General features: G+C 41.6%; 1 pseudogene; it reads right to left on the reverse strand.

Moving 5' to 3' along the window:
- Positions 1 to 8,435: 8,435 nt before the first annotated feature.
- Positions 8,436 to 16,006, reverse strand: LOC125393602 (vacuolar protein sorting-associated protein 26A pseudogene; annotated as a pseudogene).
- Between the last annotated feature and the right edge of the window lie 4,540 nt (positions 16,007 to 20,546).

Below are 20,546 nucleotides of genomic sequence, written 5' to 3' on the forward strand. Positions count from 1 at the left end.
TGCACCCAAAGGCAATGACGTTGACCTGGAGTGTTGGTTCAAGGATGCTCCGTCTAAATAACCTCCTGTTTGGTCATGACAGTTCCCCACCTTTTGGTCCTACCTCAGTGGGTCTTTCTGGTGGAGGGCTCTACCTGAGAAGCCATAGTTGGTCGGGCTTTTTGAGACCTTCTATCTCTTCCCTCTTGTGAGAACCAAACTCTTTCCTTATAGGTTTGAGGCTCAGTGCTCTGATCTGTAATGGCAGACTTCAGCACTCAGGTTCACTTTAACTTCTTATTCCTTTTTAAGAGCAAGGCTGCTCTATGGACACACATCTACTTGGCCTCTACTTGGCCAAAATGCAAACTAGAAACAGCTGACTTTCACCACTGCCCTGTCTTCCTCCTTTCTTCACATCAGACCTTCAGCACCTCTTTACATACACAGGAAAAGTTTTTTTTTTGTTTTCTCATAGCACAATGATGTTCATAGTTTTTATAGCCTTCTGGCCATAAATACCTTTCTTTGAACTGAAGGAGGGGTGCATGGAAACAGTGTAGCCATATGATGGGTGTTGTTTTCCCAACTGTGTCCCAGTGTCACCCTCCCTACCCCACCCCCAATATCCAGCACTCCTGATCCTCCTGCCTCTCCAAGTAGCAGCGCCCCGCGTCCCTCCCCCTCCACTTTCCCTCTGTCCCACTCATTCTCAAAGGAAAATAAATGGACAATTTCTTCCACTCCCTTTACACTGAGTTAGTGTGGTTCTTGAAAACTAGGGCTCGTTTGGGGTTCAATACATCTCAGCAGAGAGATGCAATAAAGCTGTCGGGAGTTAAGACTGTCTCAAAGGAAACTAAAGCCAGATTTTATTTTGCTGAGGTAGTTTTTTTGCATGCTTTTGTCATGGTTTCTGACTTTAGAGATCTGGTATCTAGGACTGTGATGGCAAGCCAGAGGTTGGCCACCCTGAGTGTGTCAACTCTGAAGTTACCACAGAGCTGGGCTCACCACTCAGAAGGGGGTTGTTCCTTCTTAAACTGGCACAGGGCACTCTCGTGAAAAATACATGTTGCCATTACAGCATATACACAGAAATCCAGTTTAGACTTTAATGAACCATAGAAAGAAGGATAAGATTTTGTCCAAGATCCCAGTTCCAAAAATAAGTGCAGATAAACCACCAGAAAAGAGAAGTTTGAAGAAGTTTGTTAAGCCTTGGGGGAGGAAATGATGCCCTTGTACTTGAAGACATAAAGGAGTAAACAAAGAGACGGTCTAGGTATCTGATGAGGAAAATACCAAACTGTTACTTTAATCACAAAGCTAATGATGCTTCACTAGTTAGGCTTGGGAAAAGATTGAACTTTAATTCTAAAGTTCATTTGTGGCGTACGCCTTTAATCCCTGCACTTGGGAGGCAGAGGCAGGTGGATTTCTGAATTCAAGGCCAGCCTGGACTACAGAGCTAGTTTCAGGACAGCCAGGGCTACACAAAGAAACCCTGTCTGGAAAAACCAAAATAATAAAAATGATAATAATAATAATAAAAATGAGGAGGAGGAGAAGAAACAAACTATAATGGGAAGATTAAAAATATAAAATATGTAACTGAAATTACAGTTTTAATTCTGGGATATGTGTATGTGTGTTTGTGTAAATATAATGTGTGTGTGTGTGTGTGTGTGTGTGTGTGTGTGTGTGCATGGCAGATGATATGAGACTTTCTTCTGCCCTCCATGTTGTGTGCCTTGGATGCAGGAGCATACACATGAATTAAAAAAAAAGTTTGTTCGTGTGCATATTAAGCAATAATACAACCTCTACAAAGTCCTGTAAAGGTAGATAGGTATGTATTACAGGATTTCATTATAGTGTTTCTTTCTTCCCCACAGAGGGAACAAGACTACTTACAAAAACAGATGACCTACTACTGTATCCTGCCTACCTGCTGTGGGTAGCCACAATTCATTGCAAACACAATTACTTATGTTTTGAAGTAGCAGATTAATAAAGTTTGAATAATACCCATTTATATCTCTTCTCTTACAATACGAACATTTCCTTATTTCCTTTTCTTATTGTTTTGTTTGAAATCTTTACAAAAGTAATAAATAATAAAACCAACATGCTTGTATGGTTCCTCAGTTTAAGCACAATGTCTTTGGTACATCCACCATTCATTGTTTCACACTCCTGTTAACATGCTAAGAGTTTCTGTTAATACCTAAGACACACACTTGTTTACTTATCCAGACAAGCCCCGCTATTTGACTTTGGCTGACCTGGATCTTAATAATTAGGCTAGTTTGGATTAAGGGTGTATTGTACACCAGCATGCCTGAAATCTAAGGCATTTAAATAAATATATCTATAGACTTTCCCATCTCTCTCTCTCTCTCTCTCTCTCTCTCTCTCTCTCTCTCTCTCTCCCTCTTTTTCTCTTTCTCTCGTGTGTGTGTGTGTGTGTGTGTGTGTGTGTGTGTGTGTGTGTGTATGTGTGCGCGCGCGTGTGCCACATGTATGAGGGTGCCCTGGGAAGGCAGACAGCAGTGCTAGGAAGTTATAAGAAGTTGGGAGTTGCCTGATATGGGTTTTGGAAACCAAACTCAGGTCCTCTGTAAAAAACAGAACAAATTCTTTTCTTAAAAAAATATGTACTTTCTTATTTAAAAACACATAATTTTGAAAGTTAATAGTAAAATACTGAGGTCAATATTTTACCAATTAGCACCGTATACATTTTAGAGCTCACTGGAACATTGTTTCACTGCAAATGATTGGAAAATAAGATGATCATCTCAAAGGTCAAACTAGTCTCAGCATGTGATTTTGGTTCCAGGTAAAAATATGTATTTTAAAACCAATTTAACTACATTAACATATTTGTCAATCTAACAAAATCTAAGTACCATAGTTTAAAGCAGTGTTTAATCTCTGAAATTATTCTAAAAAGAAGACACATAAAGAAGTTGAGAAATCAGTTATAAAAACAAATGATAACTCATTCACTTTTTTTTAGAAATCTCATTTTGTTGTTCTTCCAGATTGAATTCTTAATCACCAAACTGTAGCTCCACACTCGCTAAGATGTAAAATTAAACATGGATGGCCATTAAATTTCACCAAATGGCTTTGGAGTACTGAATGAGTTGATGTTAAATAAGTTCTTCCATTTTTATGTTATTAGCTAATTACATTATTAAATGGTTCACTATTGAGTAGCTGCATAGATGCAAATGGATAAGACCAAATGGCTGTCCATAATATGATTTCAGGAATGTTCATTCCGGAAAGTTTTATTGCTAGTGTCTAGCTTGATTTCTGAATATTTAGGGAATGTGTTGTCTAAGATTTCAGCTTTGAAATATCTTTTAAAGTTGGGACAGGCCCCAAAGCCACAGAGAAACCCTGTCTCAACGGTGGGACTGATCTAATGGGAGCTCACCAAGGCCAGTTGGACTGAGAGTGATGGAGCATGTGATCAAACTGGACACTCTGAATGTGGCTGACAATGAAGGCTGACTGAGAAGCCAAGGACAATAGCAATGGGTTTTGATTCTACTGCATGGACTGACTTTGTGGGAGCCTGGTTTGTTTGGATGCTCACCTTTATAGACCTGGATGGAGGGGGGAGGACCTTGGACTTCCCGCGGGGCAAGGAACACTGACTGCTCTTAGGACTAGAGAGGAAGGGGGAGGTGGGGAGGGGGAGGGAAAAGGGAGGCAGGGAAAAGGTGGAAAATTCTTAATAAATAAATAAATAAAAAAAATAAACCCTGTCTCAAAAAACCAATATATATATATATATATATATATATATATATATGTCCATGGGGTTAAGATATATGATCAAAGCTTTTTTTTTCTTTTGATCAAAACTTTTAAAGTTCTGGAAACTTCCAAAGTTTGTCTTTGCATTGCACAAAGTTATATATTTATATAGTCTAGGTCTGTGATTATTTAAACTTGTGCTGCTTTATAATTAGTGTAGTAGTTTCTTACATTGCATAACAAAATTACCAGCAATCAAGCATTATCTCAAGCTTAATTCCAACCAACACAAATGTATTATGGCAGCGATTCGAGGGGCCGATAATCCAGCCTGGTGTTGATGCTTCTCTGCTCAGGACCTCAGGAGGCTGAGATCAAGGTGTTGATTGCTATGCCATCATCTGGAGCTTGGCCAGAGAAAGGTCAGTGTGTGGGCGCCCTCAAGGTGTTGGCGGATTTCCTTTCCTTGTTGTTGAGAGACTAAGGCTTTCATTGTGTGGCCAGCAATTGGTTATGGGTTGCTAGCAGCTGTCTTTTGGTTCTTACAGTGTGACCTCCTCCCCAGAGCTTTTCAGACTGAAATCATTTACTTTGAGGAGATTTTAGTACTCTTTAAGGGCTCACCTAATTAACTACATCCATTGGGAATAATTATCCTCTTATCACCTCAATGTCAACTGATTTGGGGATCTTGCATCAGGTGGCCCCTGTGCATTCTAACATAACTTAATCACAGCATAGGCAAGCTTTCATTCTGTTCACAGAGTCTGGCTCATACTCAGGAGGACTATAATGTGTATGTACACTAGATCGGGAAAATCCCGGGGCTATCCTAGAGTTCTGCTTGCTCCTCTTTATCTAGCTGATATTTTCCAATTCTGGGGGGAAATGGTCAAAGCTTCCAAGATGGCAGCTGTGTAAAGGCCTTCCAGCTTCAGTGGAAAGTTTTGCTGTCTGTGTCAGCGCTGTGTTGCCTGTGACTCTGGTAAGCCAAGTGTATGCCCCCCATTTCTCCTTTCTCTTATTAGGGTGCGTCCTGAGAGAAACTCTTGCGACAGCTCCAGAGGTCAAAGGTTTGTAGTTCATGTGTTGTCACTCAGCTGATGGCTCACCTTGCTGGAATGAGGTTATATACACACCTGCAGCCTCTCCACGCTGCCTGGCTCTTCCTTCAGCTTCTTCAACCCCCACACGAGGTGTGAGCATATTGAACTCCACAATGAAGCCTCCTAGCTTCTGTCAGCTATTCATCCAAGGTCAGAGGCAATTGGAACTGATGAAGTTCAGTGGATATCAGTCTGTTCTCATAAACCCCAGATGACGATGGCAGATTCCAGAGTACTCTTGATGCCTCCCTCTTGGTGACCCACCCCACCCATATTCCCTTCCTGATTGTCCTATGAACTTCAGGCTTCAGGGATGAGGCAATAAATCTCTCAGAGGCAGCCAAATAGTTTCTAGAACTACACAAGGCCAAATCCTGAAATCTATTCCTTCATATACACATATAGGTATTTACACACATATGCCTATGAGTATAATCACATATATATCTTTACCACAGAGATCTCTATGCATGTGTAACTGTATATATGAAAGAGAAACTGCTGTATGCAGTTTTGCTTTTCTGCACCCTACGCTGCTGTTGTATGAATTTTCATACAACGTGGTAAGCTGTGCTTCTGTCAAAGTAAACTTTTCCCTTTGAACATTAAACATTTTATGTCTTCTACTCTAATAATAATTACCTTAAATAATAATTATTACTAAATAATATTAACTCTAATAATAATTGCCACTTCCATTTTTTTGTATTTATTGGCCATAGTTTTGTTTGCCCCTCAGTCCTCAGTTTTCAATCTGTTGATTAAAAATTAGATCTACATTTTATGTTTATGGTCAGTCTTGTAGAGTGATTTATTTTACCAGTCAAGGTCATTTTACAAGCATGTATTTGGAATGTTCCAGACTCAGTGAATCTGCACAGTAGGCTTAGTTAGAATAGAGGTAGGGGCTTGAGTTCTTGTAAGCAGGTTAACCAGAACAGAGTAAATAAGACCCTTTTGTTGCCATTGTAATTTATAGCTGTAATGTGTTAATGTGCACACACACACACACACACACACAAATTTTTGTAAATTCTTACCCCCTTTCACAATGATTTATGTTGTCAATGTTATTTGCCAACAGATCTTGAAACTTAAGTGGCTTCTCAACATTACAGAAAAGGTTTTGTTTTTTGGTAAACAAAGTGGACCTTCTAAATGTCAGTATTTATAGGAATAATAAAAGAAACTTATAGGGTATATTTTTATAATTTTTAATTTATGCACATCTGTGTGTGGGTATGTGCACCTTCACGCAGGTGCCTATGTGGTCAATCAGCAGAGGACATCAGATTCCCCTGTAACAGCAGTGTCAGGTGATTGGGAGCTGGGAGACAAACTCTGATTCACTGTAAGGACAGCAAGTGCTCGTAAAAACTGAGTCATCTCTCCTGCCCCTTCATTTTGAATTGAAAGAAAAAAATAATATTGAGTTGGACTAAATGAGCCCCCACTCTCTCACTCAGAATTGCCTTGTGGATCACATTGCTTGAAAGGACAAAATCTTTTTTAAAAAAATTGTTTTAAACCTTTTCCTTTTGTAACAATCAGTGACTCTCTGGAGGTGTCACAGCTCAGATGGAAGGGGATTCTGGCGGTTGGGAACCAGAGAACATTGAGTGTTACAGATCTGGGTGGAGGAGCGCTCTGGCAGCAGGGAGCCAGGGGATAGCACAGACCACACACAGTTAGCATAGCAGCTCACAGCTCTGCTCTAGGGAAGGTTTCCCAATGTGACAGCTCTGCTGCCCGGGAAAGGGCTTCCTAGGGCTCTGGCGCTCCACAACTCTGCTCTGCTAGGGGAAGGCTCCGCCAGTGAAAGTGTTACAGCCCTACTATGCCCCCCCACTCTTCTGACTTCTCCTGTGAAGTTGTATCATCTTGGCACTGCTAAGGGAAGGCTTCCACGGGGAAAAGTGTTAACAGCCCTGTTCATGTCTGTCTCTGCTCATGCTCCTGCAGGGGCGGCGAAAGGTCTTCACCCAAACCTCAATCAAGAGATTTACTGGGAGGGAAGACTCCAGGAAAGTGGCTGCATCTACCAGGGTGCAAGAAGAACAGCCACAAACTGAACAGGTGCAGGGCTTTTATAGAAAGGGCTTCTTAGGAGCTGAGTTTTCTCAGGGAGAAGGTGTGGGGGGGGGGGCGGGGGGGGCTGGTTAGTTTTTCCCTGCTCAGAGATTGGTTAATTTAGTTGGTCAGGGCAGAGATGACTGATCTCAGAGCCAAACTGTGCTTCTTTCACTGGCCTTTTGATTCTAGTTTTGGGGCCAGGGCATGTTTCTTTTACTGATTCTGAATCTAGGAACAAAGCATGTTTCTTTGGCACTGGTTTTAAGAGTTAGGGTACATTTCTTTGGGTCTGGGTTTAGAGACTAAAGCATTTCTTTCAATGGCTCAGGTCTCAGGATCAGGGTGTGTTTCTTTCACTGGCTCTGCCCTTTTACCTTACATTCCCCCATTATCTTTAAGGTGAAGACCAGAATTTATACTTAAGATTTCCCACTGTGATGGTCCCTGGAAAGTTCATTCACTGGGAGCTTGGTTCCCAGTGCGGCAGTGCCGAGGGTCAGAACTTCCCTGGTGAATGAATGCATCCATCTGTGGACTATGCATGCATCTATGGCTGAATGAATGACTCTATGGACAGATGGGCTATGGTGAAAGTGGCGAACTTGCTCTCTTTTATCATGCAAGATACAGCCCCTCACCAGGAACTATGAGCTGAATACCCCTCTTGTCTTTATGTATTATCCACCCTTAAGTATTTTGTTACAGCAGCAGAAAATGGGCCAAGACAACCAATGAGTATGAGTCCTCTGTGACTGCTCAAATACACACCTCAGTATTCTCAACATGAAACATATGGATTTCACACCATGCCTTGCTCACTTCTGCCAATGAACTCCTTCCTGTGTAATAATTTTTCATCTAGAATGTTACCTTCCTGCTAAGCTTCCTGTCCAAACCCTATTCACCTCACCTTTTAATAACTAAAACCATTTTCTTCCTTTTAAGAATTTTATTTTATTTTGAATTATGTCTCTCTGTGTGTTGTATTGTGGTGTGTGTGCATGTGAGTATAGTACCCATGGAGGACAGAAGAAGGGTCCTATACTCTGGAGCTGGAGTTATAGAGGGTTGTGAACTGCCTGACATGGATGCTGAGACCCGAATGTTCTTTAAGTTGAATTATTCATGTAGCCTTTAGAACCAGCTCCTTATTTCCCCATGTGTGAACATGTACACAGAGATAGTGTGTATAAAGCACTCAGATCCCAGTTCCTTCAAAAATAGCAGTGCCGTTTCATGTTTCTTGGTATGGCCTAAAGGGCTCCAGGGAACCTGCACTGTATGAGTTAGTGGACTTTGTCACAGCTCTTTTCTCAGCAAGAGATACTTTGACAATAAGTTGAACACAAATCAAACTTGGAAAGGTCCCCCTTCCCGCCCTCCCCCCTCCACACACAAAGACTCTTTGGTCATACTGTAAAATACACACAGTACTTTATGATAAGGAAGACCTGCAGACATGGAGTTGGACATGCTGCGACCAACTTTAACCTGTTGAGTTCACCTCTTGGCTAAAGCTCTTGTTCTTGCTGCTTTGTCCAATTTTGCTCGCATCTCAGGAAGTCCCACAGATGCCTGTGATCCTGGAAATTCAAATTGCTGGTGAGAGTTTATCCTCTGATTTCTCAGTTTCTCAGGTGCTTTCTCTGCAGGATGATCTCCTGCTGCTTGAAGTACCCTTAGTCTCTCATAAACAAGCAAAAGGTTCAAAGAGCACCTTACTGAAAACTTCTTCTTCACATCCCTCATTGTGGGAATTGGGTCACACCCTGCTAAGAACAGCCATGGGAATAGATTCTCCGTTTGCTGCTGCTCCATCCATTACTTCTTACTTAGCCATTGTTTCTGTTTCTGTTACGGTGCTGGGTCCAATTCCTGTGATCTTTTTCTCGGGCAGCTGTAACTCCATGTGTTGTGTTTTTATTCTCACTGATAAGAGGTGAAGTTTTCCAAGGATCACATCCTTTAAGTGATACTTTGACTTAGTATATTCAAAATCTATGTGCAGACAATCTTCAATGCCCACTTCCATTTTAACAGGGTTGTTGACATCAGGATAGGTAGCAAGCTGGTGAACAATAAGACTACTCTTTCACTAAGTCTGTCAGCCTCCTCACAACCACCACCTTAAGAAAATACCTCAGGCAGACACTGGCCACTGGTGTATGACTCACTTGGTTTTCAACTTGCATAAATCCCAGATCATAACTTCTGCTCGGAGTCAGTTCTCTGGGTAAGGCTGACGCCAGGATTATAATTCATGAATATTACTCTTGTCATTGAAAAGTTCAATTTGACCTACAAATTCATCCCTAATTCCTTGATGCTCTAGTCTCTTTCCAGGATGCTTAAAGGCAGGACTACCTTTCTTGAAACCGATCCTTCATTATAGAAGGGATAGTATTTTTCTACTTTGCCATCTTCAGTTTTCACTTCTGCCATTTTTCTGGCTTCCCCGTGATTAAGGGCAACATCGAGCTCACAAATAGGACAAAAAAGGCTTCAAGGAAATTCACTGTTACTACCACCAGGTCCCTGTGTCACTCAGTTTCCCCTCAGGAGAACTATCAACCTTGGGAATGGTTTTTGAAGCTAATTCTACTGATAAGATTTTGGTCTGAATGTGGCTTATGACAGATGCTATGACATTCCTATTTTTCAGAGACTGTCCCTCTTCAGGATTTCCTCAGCTGTGGTACAGTCTAATATAGCTTGTTTTATCCAAAAACCCTGGCACGGGGGCACTTACAAAATCCCAGAAATAAGCTTTTAGACATTAGCTTAGGTTAAAACAAACAAGCAAACAAACACACAGAGAGAGCAATAACCACGTCCACAACATTCACAACAGCCCCGTGCTGCCCAGCACTGTACTCAGACAAATAGCCACTCCATGAGTTCAGTTGTGCCTGCTTGTAAAAGCTCCTCACAGTTGGGCTTGTTGACTATTGTCAATGATATCCTGTGATTTCCTTGTCCTGAGGTCCTCCTGTCTGTATCTCTGGTCAGGAATGGTGTCTCTTTGAGACTGATGAGAGATGGATTTGCCTTTGAGAAGGGGCAAAACACAGAACACTGTGCATTTCTACAGAGCTGAGACAAATATTCTGCATCAGAAATACCATCCCATTTTACTGAAAGTCCATAACTATTTTATATACATATATATATACACACACATACATATATACAGATCTAACTACATTCTTATATATAAAACTATAAATCTCTTGTTTACAAGGAAGACACAGAACATCTCACAGTGAAATTATTCACAGAAGACCAATTTGTAAGTATTTTTCTAAAAATAGCTCTTCATTGATGGGGTAATAGTTCTGTGGATAAAGTTGACATGCAACTTGACTTGCAAGCATGAAGATGCGAGTTCAATTCCGCAAACCTATGTTTAAAAAAAAAAGTCAAGTATGGTAGTATAAGCTTTTAATCAGCCTTGGGGTGGAAGACATGGGCTGAACCCCTTGAACTCACTAGTCAGACAGCCTAGTCTAAATTGTGAGCTCTAGGCCAGTGAGAGTCATGATCTCAAAAAGACAGAAAAAAGAAAAGAAAAGAAAAAAAGGAAAGATCAGACACTAGAAGTTGTCCCCTGGCCTCTACATGCATACCATACTCATACACTCGCATGAATATGAACACATAGGTACACATATGTATGCATGCACACACAAAGTAGTTCATCACAATATGTCATACATTTGCAAGAAGTATCTTGTTAAGACTCCAAAACAATCCTCTAAGGTACAAAAGACAGGCATAAGAGGCAAGGTCTTATTTGTCCATGTTTTCTGCTATGCTGTGAGAGCCTGGAGATTAGAATCTGCATTCATGGTTCACTCAGGACCTAGTATGCCCATGGCACACAGAACTTCCACAGGTATGTGCTGAGTTAGAGAAGAGACCCCTCTCTTCAAGGGTGAGGAAACCGAGGACAGACAAGAGCAGTGACCTGCCCAAAGTCATGCTGCAGGAAGATGAGTGTGAGAGGATTCTGACTGCAGTCTTCGGACCCCTGAGCCCGATCTCCTACTGTTTATTGCTCAAGCACATGATAAAATCCCACTTAGCAAAACCTGAACGGAAATCTGAGATTATAAATGGAGTTTAATTTGTACCTTCAGAGTTCCTTTATCACTGTGTTATTTGTAGAATAAATACACAAAATTGGGGGGAACGTCCTTGAGTAGAATGAAGCTCACTGTGAGAGTAAGACCGGGGCTACAGACTTGTCCAGTACGTGTCACTAGGCCTGTAATGATTCCACAGTCCCAATCATGTGCTTCTCCTGATGGCAAGCAGCTGGCCACACAGACCAGGAGCGAGCCGCTGCATTCCCGCCTTCAAAATAACAAACTAGCAAAATAACACAGGCCCATGGCTCGACAGCAGTGCACAGCCACAGCAGTTGGTGTAAGCAGCAAGGCACTTAGTGCTGTGACTGCAATGTTATTATGAGAGGAACCCAAATTATTTACTAAGGTGGGGAGTCAAAGCAAAGTGCTCATGCCTCACACTTTAACAGTGAACTAGAAAAGATCCAAGTAAGACTTTTGTTCTCCAGTATTTCCATGTATCTCCCACCCCCTTGCCTTTCACTAGCTGGGAAGCTAAGCAGAGCATTCCTGATTGCTCAGCAGATGGAACATGAGTTCATTGCTTGTTTTCTGAGCTCTGCCAATGGGGAGATCCCCCCCTCAATCTCGGCTGGTTATTGAGTGTTAGCTAGCCCTCAGTCCAGTCCCCGGAGCCTGGGAACTCCTTGTTCTAGCAAGTAACTGTCTCCTGGCCAACCATTTTTTTTAAAAAAAAATTGTAACTTTTATTTATGTGTATATTTGAGTGTGTTGAGTGCATGTACACAAGCATTCGGTGCTCTCAGAGGCCAGAAAAGGGCATCAGATCCCCAAGACTTGGAGTTACAGGTAGTTGTGAGTCACCGTATGGGTGCTGGGAACTGAACTCAGGCAATCTACAAGAGCAGGAAGTTGTCCTAATTCCTGGACTAACTCTCCAGTCCTACCATCAGTCACATATAACATCCATTGGACCAATAAAAGTGCCACAGCAGAATACATTTCTTCTAGAAGTTTCTACACCAAATATTTATAATCCTTGTGGGGCCATTACAAACAGAGGAGCAATGTTTAGAGCTCTTCTCCTAATGGCTTATTTGTTGTGAAATGATGGAAAGAAAGAAACAGTAGAGGTCACCTATCTATTTCTCAGGTAGGTGACTCCTTATCTTGTCCTCAGAGAAGACCTGGCGTCCGTTCCTGAGGACCATTTCGTGGCTCTCCATTGCCTTTCTGAAGACACTGAGACATAAATGCAGGGGAAAGTGTTACTTGTCTGAAATTACAGAGGGTGATTTTACAAATCAAAACACTAACTTCACAAGTAAGTGGAAAATACAGCTCCATGGCCTCTAGAAACCTGGAAACAAAATGTAGTTTTGAATGGCCCATGACATAGAAACTCAGTGCACAGCACAGGTTTGTCTGACAGCAAAATCTTTGTCTTTGAGAGCCAAAAGTGTGTCTTGAAATTCCATAGTTCTGTTGGGCAGATGCTGTGTAAGGAACCTGTGCACATCTTCACGTTTAATCCACAGAATCTGAAGACTCCAGCCCTGTCTATTCAGATAGCTTTTCTCTTTTTTACATCCTTTCTTTTTCTTTAAATATTTTATTTGTTTGGTGTCATGTGAATGTGAGTGTATGTGCCGTGATGCACATGTGGAGGTCAGAGGACAACTTCCAATGTCAGTTCTTTCCATGTGGGTCCCGGGGATTGAACTCAGATCTTGGGCTTGAGGATTTTAGCTGCTGAAGTTTTTAACTGCTGACCCAAGATAGATTTATTTCCAAATAGTTAATCACATCACCACTTAGTAGCTTTCTCAGATGGATTGATGAATAGAAAAGTCATCGATTAATGATCATATGGGCAGTTAAAAAGCTTTTTAAAGTCAACTCATTTTGACTGAGGTATCTGAGTGGAACATAGTCAGAGCTACTGTAATCGATAGAGAATCCTTAGATCCAGACCTTTCATGCCCTCCCCCAAGCTTTAGCCATTGATCTTTTGGGTCCAAAGATGATGAACATTTGCACAGAGAGAATTTGTTTAATGGAAATTGTGTTGACCAAATGAAGCAAGGCTCCCCAGTGCATGTTTGTTCCATGATATCAAAGCCTTTCTGACTGTTGACATTTGGTGTGTTTTTGAAGGACAATAGAGAAAACATTATAATCAATTTGCTTCAAAATGGTTATCAAAGTATCCTCACATGAACATTTTCCTGTAACTTTAAAGATGTTTTATATTTGGTACATGGAAAATTGTGAACAATACTTAAAAGTGGTCTAAGCTGCTGTCTTGAAACACATTGACTGGACATATTGCCTATGCTGCTTGTCTAGTGTGATTTATTATTTTCGTTTTCTCCATTGTTTTTGTCCAATTCAACAAACATTTGACAAACATTTTAAACTAGTGCTTAATTACACGATCTTAAATGAAAAAATCCTCCTGTCTCAGCATCCCTGGTGCTAAGATTACAGATGTGCGCTACCACAGTGGACTAAGTTTTGAGTGACTATGTACTTAGCACTGGGTCCTGCACACAGGAGATTGAAGAAAAACAGCCCTGGAGCCCAGGACAAATATTTCTCTTCTACCACTTAGCCTTTTCCTGAATATAGCCTTGGCAAATTTGGTGAATGTACACAAGTTCCATCTTACCAAGTAACTTAGGGTAAAATTGAAGCGGAGATGAGGACCAGCTGGTTGCTAAGTACCAGTCACTTCATTTGGCAAGTTGTTGTCAAAGAAATTAACCTATTAACACTCCTGCTTTCTTGCAGATGAATGAATAAGGTCACAGAATTGGAGGTGGGTGGGAAAGGTGGTTCTTTGTATATATAACCTAACTACTTTGCCATAATAAGGCATAAAGACCCCCGTGACTTCCAGTCATCTTGTGGTGAGGTCAGGATCTGAACATAAATCCCTCCTCTAGTTCTTCCCTCTAGAACTACTGTCCATTGGTTTCCTTCAAGTACAGTAGGCAGGTCAGGGTCAAAAGTCTAGATGAAAGAAGAGCCGGGAGGCTGATTTTGCATTTGTATGTATGATAGAGAAAATAGACTGAAGTATCTTGTCAGAATATTTTATGTCAAAAATAGGCTTCACCTCTAGTGAAACTTGGGGAGACTTGAAGAAAGTGAAGAAGAGTAGAAAATTTCTAGAATATTATGGAATATAATATCATTAGTTATGAGTAAGTGAAACAAGTCTTAGTATATAGAAGCCCTACAACTTTGGGCCCTTATAAAGATAGTAATGAAAGTCTGAAAAACTCTCTTATGGAAGAAGTGACAATCAGCTCTCAGCCCTAAGTAGGTCACCTATATCATCATGTACACTCAAGGCCAAGAAAACATCAGGAAAGAGGGGACAGAGAGAATGTAAGAGACAAAGGATGGGGAGGAGCATTGTGTGAAAGGCGGACTTCTGTGCATGCCATGCCATTGCATTAATTCACAGCAGCTGTGAGCAAGATCAAGCCATTTAGTATTTCAGCATGGATGGAGGAGGGGTTCACAAACCCTCAACCCCACCTGAGGGCCTAGTAGTAGCTGAAGGCTCCTGGGGAAGGGAGAGTTGGGGTGTAGCCACTGGTAGGTTGCTCAAACTCCAGTGGAAGGCCCCTCAGCTATTCACATGCAAGCAGCACTAAGTCTCAGGTCTCAGTGAGTGAAGGAGGAAGAGGGAGTGGAGATGAAGTTGGAGGGGATTTGTAGAAGAGGATTTGGGGGAAGGGCAGGAAAGGTTGGATGTGATCAAAATACATTTATAAATGTATGGAATTTACATCAAACAAAGTTAAACTTACATCAAAGAATAAAAATATTGTATACTAAAAATGACTCTCTTTGAAAGCAGGATTTTGATTGAATGGAACTGACTGAGACTCAATATGTTGTCTTCATGCTTGGGAAGATGGCAGCAATTCTGTCTCTCAAAAGTCTGAGATAGGCCCATATACAAAGATGGTAATGAAAGTTCAAGGCCAACTTGGGTTAAAGATTAAGTTTCAAGACATCTTGGAATCCATAGTGAGACCCTGGCTCAAAGTAAAAATATGAAAAGAGGGGAAGGGGAGGGGAGGGAGAGAAAGGAAAAGGGAGAAGAGAGAGAAGAGGAGAGGAGAGAAGAGGAGAGGAGAGGAGAGGAGAGGAGAGGGGAGGGGAGGGGAGGGGAGGGGAGGGGAAGGGAAGGGAAGGGAAGGGAAGGGAAGGGAAGGGAAGGGAAGGGAAGGGAAGGGAAGGGAAGGAGGGAAGGGAAGGGAAGGGAAGGGAAGGGAAGGGAAGGGAAGGGAGGGAAGGGAAGGGAAGGGAAGGGAAGGGAAGGGAAGGGAAGAGAAGAGAAGAGAAGAGAAGAGAAGAGAAGAGAAGAGAAGAGAAGAGAAGAGAAGAGAAGAGAAGAGAAGAGAAGAGAAGAGAAGAGAAGAGGAGGAAGAAAGCAGGAAGAAAAACAAAGGTCCTGGAAAATGACTCACATTCTAAGTTCACTTTGGCTTATAACCAAATGCCTACTTTTCCGTTTACAGTGTGAAAGGCAGCTGTTTTACTCCTGTTAGCACCTGGGCATTCCTCCTTGGCAGGGAATCATACAGGTGAGGAATCTTGGAATCTTAGCAAACACGGACTGGACCAAGGAACTGGCTGCCTTCATCAGCTCCTCAAAACCTTATAACCAAGCTTCTCCTTCTACCTAAAGGCTACTCCCTCCAAAAGAAGGAATTACTTCATATTCTATAGTATGGGCTCTCCTTCCCGATTTTACATACATCTTCCCAAAGTTGATACCTTCTATCCTGAAACTCTGTTTTATTCCTACTCCCCTTTTCTCAACCAGGTTTTCACCCTGTGTTTCTTCCCTTGCTTTAGATGATCCTGGTCCTCATACTTGTCTTCCAGATAAATCTCGGCAGTTCCTATTCCTTTCCTTATGTAACCAAGAAACCTTTGTAACTTGAAGCCCAACATCTTCACCCTCATCACTTTGTCTTGGAGGAGATTCAGACATTGGCTTGATTGTGTTGTAACTTGATTAACTTCGGGGACCTACCCATGAAAGGAACCAGTTCCCTGGTCATGACTTGGCACTCAGGGCAAGCAGTGATAAAGATATTTTCCTTATTCTTGAGAGAGATTAGAATTCAGGGTTGATCTTGAAGACCTTGAATTTCTATTTCTCTTCTACCGCTTAGCAGGCAGGGAACTTTCAGTAGGGAATTACCATCTTTGTCTCTCAGTCTCCCCACTTGTGCAAAGGAGATTACTCTAATGTAAACCTCAGAGGCCAGTTTTGAGTAGCAAATGGATTGTCTATCATCATTTATAGGACACCTAGTAACTACCACACACTAGTGTTCCTCTCTGTCAGTACTTTTTCTGGATTCCAAACAGCCCTTTCCTTTATGACAACACCATGCGTCAGAAGTTTCGCAACACAGGTGAGTGGTTATGGTTTCGAGTAACACCCTCTTGATGTGTGATACAGGGCAGATGAGATTAGATAGGTTAAGCTTGTTTTCCATTGACCCCATGCAGACAGCACTCGGCACCATGAGACACCACAGAAGTCACTTCATAAACATCATTCTGTGTTCCTTTATATGATAGTCAGGCAGATGATGATATGAAAGGAGGCATAAAAGAGACTCAGAAAAAGTACCAAGTGTGTTATATTCACAGGTCCTAGAAAACTAGAGACATGCCATGCCAAAGAGATCTGCATCCAAACTCAAGTCCTCTGGAAGAACAGCAAGGGTTCTTAGCTGTTAAGCCCTCTCACCAGCCCTGTCACTGCATTTAACGACTTGGAAATGGGCTTTCTGCTGTCTACCTGGAATAAACAGCCCTGGATAAGTCCTAATCCACATCAAGGCATTTCCAGACCCTGAGTCCATGCTTTCCTCCAGAATGCTTGCTACGCCCTCTTCTGATGGATCAGTGAAACGCAACTCCAGGCCCTTTGTCTGCACTCCATTCCTTGCTAGCAAAATAGCTCCTGACCAACAGAGCTGTTGGCTACACTTTAGTTATTCTCTTTGGCCCTCATCTCTGATCTCTGAGTTTCCTCTTATTCTATGCCCCACCCGAAGATCCCAAGGCCTGGGAAGTTCAGAATTTGATTCTGATCTCACACAGTGGCTGCCATACCATGAATTTTAACCCATGTCTTTTCCTTGCAAACTTGCCTGTCTTTCCATCTTCTCCATTTGTTTGTGTGTGGATGGTCCTTGTGAATGTGAGTGCAAGTATATGAAGGTGTGCATTTGTGTAGAAGTATACATTCTGATGTGTGTGCATACATGTGGAGGCCAGAGCGTTGTCCCTCAAGTGCTGTTCCAAGAATCTGCCCGTCTCTTCTGTTCGTTTGTTTATAGACAGGCCTCTCATTACCATAGAACTTGTCAATTAGGCTAAGCTGGCTGACCAGTGAACTCCAGAAATCCATCAGACTCCGCCTTCCCAGCACTGGGGTACTAAGCACACTCAAACATGTCTAGCTTTCTCTTTTTCGTGTGTGATTTCTGGGGGTCTGAACACAGGTTGTTATGCTTATCTTTACTGACTGAGCCTGTTCCCAATCCTTCACCTTCTCCATTTCTTGCTGACAATCCTGTTCCCTTGTTCTCCCAGGTTTCAAAACCCAGAGTTAACACTGATAGAACTTTGTTCTCATGATAGGTATTGAACTTCTGCTATAATAACCACTTTCCTTACCTCATCAATACAGTTTAGACTTTTTTTATTATATGCATTAAGTATACATTGAAATAATCTATCAGCTCCAAGGTGTTTTTAACAAGGGATCCAGATATTCTCTAGAATCCCCATAGATGATTGTGAGTGGACTTATAAAACTTCCACTATCATTTTAAAGACATCATGCATTTACATAATATATACATTTCTTTGCAAACTAATGGTTTTCATCAGTATCTTCAAGTATTCTGAAACAAACATCTTTAGAAGGCTGTTCATCTTTGAGTTATCCCAGTTCCTCACCTTTTTCAGCCTCCAGAGGCCAGCTGCCTTCATTGGCTTGTGGCCTGTGCCCTGCAGGACTGGAGCCCTAGGTTTTCACATCTCCCACAACTCAGTACTTACTCACTGGTCTCTCTTGGGTAACCTAGGATACTCTTCCAATCCAAACTTTTTTAACTTAACCATATTTGCACCACCACCACCACTCTTGTTGGTATAAAATAGCATTCGCGAACTCTATAAATTAGGACCAAGGATCTTTGAGGGGCCACTGTTCAATGTGACACATGACAATCCATGCCCCAAATTTGTGAAGCACCTGTCTTAACAATCTTCAACAACCCAGGCAGTTTTTTTTTTCTCAATCTCAAACTCTTACCTGGCCAATCTCCTGTTAAATTTTTGAGGACTTCCTCTTTTCCTCTTGCTTATCAGATCAGCCCATATCTGTACCCAGCCTTGCAGGTTTTCAGCCAAATGACCATGGCTTATCTCTCTCATCTCATCTCTAGTTTCTCCCAGCTGGGACATCCTAAGTCACTAATACTCTGCACTCCCAATTCGACAGCCTTTACACTGCTGCCCCGCCAAGAGTATCCTCTCCTCTCACCTCGTCCCTCTCTGCTGCTGGATGACTGTTGATAAATGTTTCCCCCATCATTTCCCATCCACAGTGTCTTTAAGGAGACTTGATTCACTTTGATCCAGAGTGTAATCATGTGTTATTTCCATTCTTCTGTTGGCAGAAGAGGAGTAAACATTCCTGGGACAAAGTTTCTTATACACACCTCTTAGTGTTTGGAGGAGCTTCTGAGTGGATCGTTCTCTCATGTTTGCCAGAAAGTAATTCTGTACCCTTTAAAGATACTGTGACCTTCATGTGTTTTGTCTGTCATACAACCATAGCTATTCTGGAATATGTTCTATTGTATCACTTAAAGAAGAAAAATGTTTATAGGAGAATAATTATTTCACTCAATGAAAAATTACTTTTATTTCAACCACTTTAAAGCAATGAAGATATTTTCCTTTATAGGAAACTAAAAAGAAGAGCAATTCAGATAATCTTAATATTAATTTCTTATTTATGTGCATGAGTATTTTTCTGCATATGTGTATCACATATGTGCCATGCCTGCAGAAGCAAAAAACAACATCACTTCCCTGAAATAGAGCTGCAGGTGGTTGGGAGTCTCCACTGGGTGCTGAGAATCCAATCTGGGTTCTCTGGAAGGGCAGCCAGGGCTCTTAACCACTGAGCCATCTCTCCAAATCCAATGTAGGCATTTTTAAAGCGGTAAGAGTACTTTGCTTATAGTGCTGATTATGTTGAGTTGGAAATGCACTCATTGTGTAGTTTCTTCTTCTCCTACATTGGGAATGACTTTCAACTAAGTGCTCAGGCAAGTTGTGGCAAGCTCCTCTTCAGAATCCCCAGTAGAGCTTGTGATTGACAAGAGCGCCTTCCACTGTCTCTTTCTCCACTGTTCCTCCTTCTGGTCTTAACTACATTTATCTTTACTCTAGGAATAATATTTTGTAGATGATTTGTTTTCCATAAACCCTTTCTTTCCTGCCTCTCTGTGACAGGAAAAAGAGACTGACTTTGCAAATTCACTACTCTTTCCTGTGCTCTTAATTCTTTCATATTCTAACCCTTGAGCTGGGTGGGTATGATGGTAGATGTCTTTAATCTAACACTTGAGGGGCAGAGACAGATAGATCTCTGAGTTCTAGGTCCACCAAGGCAACACAGTGAAACACTCCTCTAAACAAAACCACTACATTTTTGAGCAATATCAACTCTATCCTCTACTTTTGTTTCTGTAATACAGTGATCAGTGATCACATCCTTACACAAATGTCCTAAGAATGCTTCAACTTCCTGCTCCCCAGACTGAATTCATCTTCTTCTTAGATGAGGATCTTCCTATTGTATCCCCATATCCATGAGAGGTGTTGCCAGGGGCTTCAATGGAAGCATCATTAATGCCACTCTCCAGCAAACACAGTGTATGTGTCCTATCAACAAATAAACTGTCTTGTCTCCTTTATTTGTTCTATTCTCTGAAAATGGATGCTATTAAGTAGTTCTACACTATCTCAGAATTGAGTGTAATAAAGAGTTTTCTATTTAGGGGTAGTCTCACAGATCACCGTCCTCTGCATGGGTGGAGAACAGGAACTGAATCCAGCAGCAGAGAGAGAGAGAGAGAGAGAGAGAGAGAGAGAGAGAGAGAGAGAGAGAGTTTTACAGCTGTGTTTATAGTATAAGACCATGCCCAAGTGGGCTGGTATCTTAAAGGCTATTAGCTGAAGGAGTTCCCACAGCACCTCCCCCTTTTGTCTAAATAAGAGAGTTCTAAGCCTGATAGAAAACTATATACAATGAGAAAAATACCAAGTATAAAAAATTAGAATTGCAACCACCATAAAGAATATCAAGCAAGAAGCACATGCTAAATATTTCAATAATTATCCTATCCTAGGAGTCTAAGTCTTATATTAGAAATGGCTTGGTCAAGTGATG

The sequence above is a fragment of the Myodes glareolus genome, chromosome 4 (genome assembly GCF_982192425.1).
Source record: "Myodes glareolus chromosome 4, mMyoGla1.1, whole genome shotgun sequence".
NCBI lineage: Eukaryota > Metazoa > Chordata > Mammalia > Rodentia > Cricetidae > Myodes > Myodes glareolus.